Genomic DNA, 4,197 nt, shown 5'->3' on the forward strand with positions numbered 1-4,197 from the left:
GATCCCTTGTCAAAGGTGGTTGAGTGTGTTTGAAGTTGTTTGAAGTTGTTTCTGCATCTTCTAATCTGTTTCATTAATTCTCAGTCTGTTTTTGTTGTTGTTTGTTAATATTTTTGGGGGGGAAGATCAAAGTTTATTTACTACCCGCAAATAAAAACATATTGCACATCAAACAATCAAAATAATTTTTTTAAAAAGGAAAAAAATGGGAAAGATACTATATTAATGACTAACATGTAGTTTATGTACAATAAAACTTCTGGAATTTGATCTTGTCAGTAGTTTCAGGTTATTTTGTCTGAATGGACTTGACTTCAGCTTAGTGTTTTAATGAAAGCCATGTTTGATTTTTAAATACTTCACACTTTAATAAACCAAACAAAGCCTGTAGAATAGTCACTGCCAAAATCACTCAGTGTAGCTGCAGATGTGAGTAACAAATGTGGTCTGCAGATTTTCCCCTCCATAGAGCACTTAAAAAACACAACAAGACAGACCAGTTTCCAGACTTAACTAATGAAGAAATTATGATGCTGCTCAAAATACATTTAGACTGCATTTCATTTCAATTTTCCTCAGGTGAAGAAGTGGTTCATATTATTAAAAATGTAACAAAAGCAGTTAATGCTTTCATAAAGAATATTATGTTAGGGATCTCACCCCACCTACCCCCATTCCACCATATTTGGAAAATAGAATAGCATTTTCCTATAGGCAGCAACTTTTTTTAATGTTACATATACTATTCTCAAGGCACATCTGATGATATATTTTATAACACAGTAGGTGTCAAAGTATGTTTACATATGATTTCTTCAGGATCCCTCCCCTTTCTGAATTCCAAAGGGAGGAGCTGAAAGTGCGATGTAAAGACTGGCGATCCATATTCTATCTTTGGCAAGCCTGTACAAGCACTATTGGAAATGTAATGTAAACTAGAACTTCTTCAGTTTATGAAACACCATTCAGGACTGCTGCTTTTTGGGTGCTTTCTTCTTTGAAAGTAGTACTCTTTCCTTCTGCTGGAGTACGCTGTAGCTTAGGAATTTCATCTCCCGAAGCACTCATTGGGCCATTTATTGCCTTTACTTAAGGATCTGTCAAGCACACAGTGCAGTATAATGTATAAATATCAATACATGTGGCTTCTACTGCAAAAAAGGAAGATGACTCATCACTTAAATTTACCTCCATAGTTAAGAAAACATTGAAACATTTAAACAGTATGTAAGAGTTGTGAGAATAGTGTAATCTCTGTAACATAGCTTCCACAAGGAGTAAGCCATGGCCAATCTTGTTTCACCTCTGCTCCCCCCAGTATCCTACCATTAGCCCCTGGGTGATTTTATACTCTGTGTCAGTCAAAATAGAAGCTTTTGTCTTTTTTTATTAAATTGTGAAATTAAATCTTTTTTTATAAATTAAAAATAAAAGAACCATGCCCTTCAATCACATCTTTTACCATTTCTTTGTTTTTAGCCAAAGTTTCTCCTGGGAGGTTTCTTTGTCTCCTCTGAGACTCCGTTCTAGAAATATAATCTGCAACTGTGACTAGCCCATTTTCATTAACTGAAGTCCTATTAGATTCCGTCATTCCATCCATCAGAACAGCATCTTCATCAGTCCTTCCCGTATGGGACCACCTACGACGGTTAGTACTGTGATGGGATTCGCTGGCATCAGTGTTTGCAGTCTGATCTGCTTCTATATTATCACGAATGCTGTATGGATTGCTGTCTGGATCTTTGAGCACAGAACTGATGGAGGATTTGCCACCACGTGGTCCAGTTCTACCTCGACCTCCTGAAACGCTTCTGCTTCCTCCTTCTGGTTGTCTCCTGCTGTCACGCTGATGCCGGCTTTCCCGATCATCTTCTCCTGCCAAGGACCAATCACTCGGCTCACCCTTATGTTCAGATTCAGTTTTAGAGATTAGATAGCTCAGAATTTGTACCATGACTGGAGGTGTAATCAAGGCCCAAATGACCTTTGCTTCTTCCACTATAAGACCTAGAACCTTGTACAGAAAAGATGGTACTTTCATCGGTCGCATATCCTTTCTATTTTTCAGGCTCTCTGGTGGAAGAAGGTCTGAAACCCATACTAATCTGTCATGGCTGGTCATCAGTCTGTAGGCATTCCATTCTTAGCTGTTCCACTTCCTTTAGAGAGATTTGAAAAGGATTTGCACATTTCTAATGCTTTCTTTAGTGCCAACAAATACAAATGAAACCATCCCATCTTCTCTAGGTAGCTTCTTTTCATGGTCTCCTTCGATTCTTACCTGAACAACACCCAATTTGTCTACTATTTCTCTCTTTTTTTTCCTTTCTGTATTTTAGAGAAGGATCTACAGAGTGTTCAGTATTTCACTACTAGATTGGATTGGACTCATAGTGATTCTCCTGTTTACAGCCACTCAAGTGCTGTGATTACAGGCACACCCCACTACTCCCAATCTCAATCGCCCTCTCGTGTGCCCCAGGGGTGGAGCCAGCATGGCAGGACTGGGGATCGAACTCCAGGCCCCTGCATCTGCCTAATCAGGCACTTTAATCCGCTGAGATATTTTGCTGGCCCTTGTCCACTATTTCTTGAATGACTTTGCCATTTTTTCCAATCACTTTACCAAGATTACTAGGAACTTGAATAAAATACTCTACAAATTCCAAGAAACCTCTAGCCTCAGCATCAGCACTCTCTCCATAAATTCTAAATGTTCCAGTATCTTCATCTAGCTCAATGGAGATAACTCTAGGAACCTTTCTAACTTGTCATACATTACTACCATGTGTTCTTATTGCCAGGACCATTAAATCTTCTCTCACAACAAATTTTTCATGAAAAGATGCTGCAAGTTGTTTTGTGCATTCTAAATGCTTAGTAGCCTCTTCATTTCTGGACATAAGCATCAACTTTGTCGGAATGCTTCACAAATGCATGTCACTTAAAATATTTACTGACTGCACGGTTGCTTCACTAGCAGACAGTATAATTAGCTGTTTGGTTTCTGGGTGGTAAAATATTCTGCATGCTCCCACTGCTTTCTTAAAGTCTTTATGTGCATTGTCATTAGCCCATGCCTCTCTAAATCCTCAGGAACGTTCACTGTGCAGTTAAAGAAGGTATTTTTTGACATTTTTATTTTGATTGACAGGCAAAAGTCACTCAAATGTGACTATTTCAATGTAAGTGGCATCACAAGCAGCATATTCAATGACATAAAATTCTCATTTCATCATCTGCCCCTTAGCCAACCACCATCCACAAGGTTCTTGGTCATTTGCTCTTAAATATACCTCTACTTCATCTCCACTAATTTCTTTTTTCATATTAGGTGGTGGTGGTAAACTAACTTCATCAAATGGAACTTGGCAATTTCTGTTTGCCAATTGTTTTCAAAAACAACTCTGAGGGAGTCTTCATGAACATTTTTGATAAAACCCTTGTAGATAAGCCCTACTGGAGCCACAAACCTCAACCATCAGCTCCGCCATGTTGAAAATGCCAAATTTTTAAGCCAGTAGTATGCTGTTTTTGTCACAGTAGCTCTGCAGTATAATTTCAAGTTAGGAATCGTAATGCTTCTTGCCTTGTCCTTGTTTCCCAGAATTTTGTTTTTGTTTTTGTTTTTGTTTTTCTATTTTAGGTCTCTTCTAGTTCCACATGAATTTTTGGAATATTTTCTTTAGTTCTGTGAATATGGTAATGACATTTTGATTGGGATTGTATTAAATCTCTATAACAATTTTAGGAGTATGGACATTTCCACTATATTGGTTCTTCTTACCCAAGAGCAAGAGATATCTTTCTATTTTCTGTTATCTTCATTGATTGCCTTTTATAGAGCACTGTAGCTTTCAATGTAGAGATCTTTAAGTTTCTTTGTTAGATTGATTCTTCTTGGTGCCATTTTGAAATATGTGGTTTCCCTAATTTCCCTTTCAATGTATTTGCTATTTTTGTACAGTAATGCTATTTATTTTTGAATGTTGACTTTGTACCAAGCTATGCAACAGAATTTTGTTATTAAATCTACAAGTCTTTTTCCTTTGCTGGAGTTTTTGGGGTATATATGTAGAGTATCATATAATCTGCAAGTAATAATAATTTAACTTCTTTCCTATCCGTAGTCCTGTTTTTTGTCTTGTCCAATTTTCTGGCTAATGTTTTCAGAACTATTGCATGGAAGTTGTG

The 4,197-nt window shown here is 37.3% G+C and overlaps 1 pseudogene; it reads right to left on the reverse strand.

Moving 5' to 3' along the window:
* Positions 1-711: 711 nt before the first annotated feature.
* LOC101566760 lies at positions 712-3,497 on the reverse strand (annotated as a pseudogene).
* Positions 3,498-4,197: the final 700 nt, after the last annotated feature.

The sequence above is a fragment of the Octodon degus genome, unplaced genomic scaffold (genome assembly GCF_000260255.1).
Source record: "Octodon degus isolate 3935 unplaced genomic scaffold, OctDeg1.0 scaffold00159, whole genome shotgun sequence".
NCBI lineage: Eukaryota > Metazoa > Chordata > Mammalia > Rodentia > Octodontidae > Octodon > Octodon degus.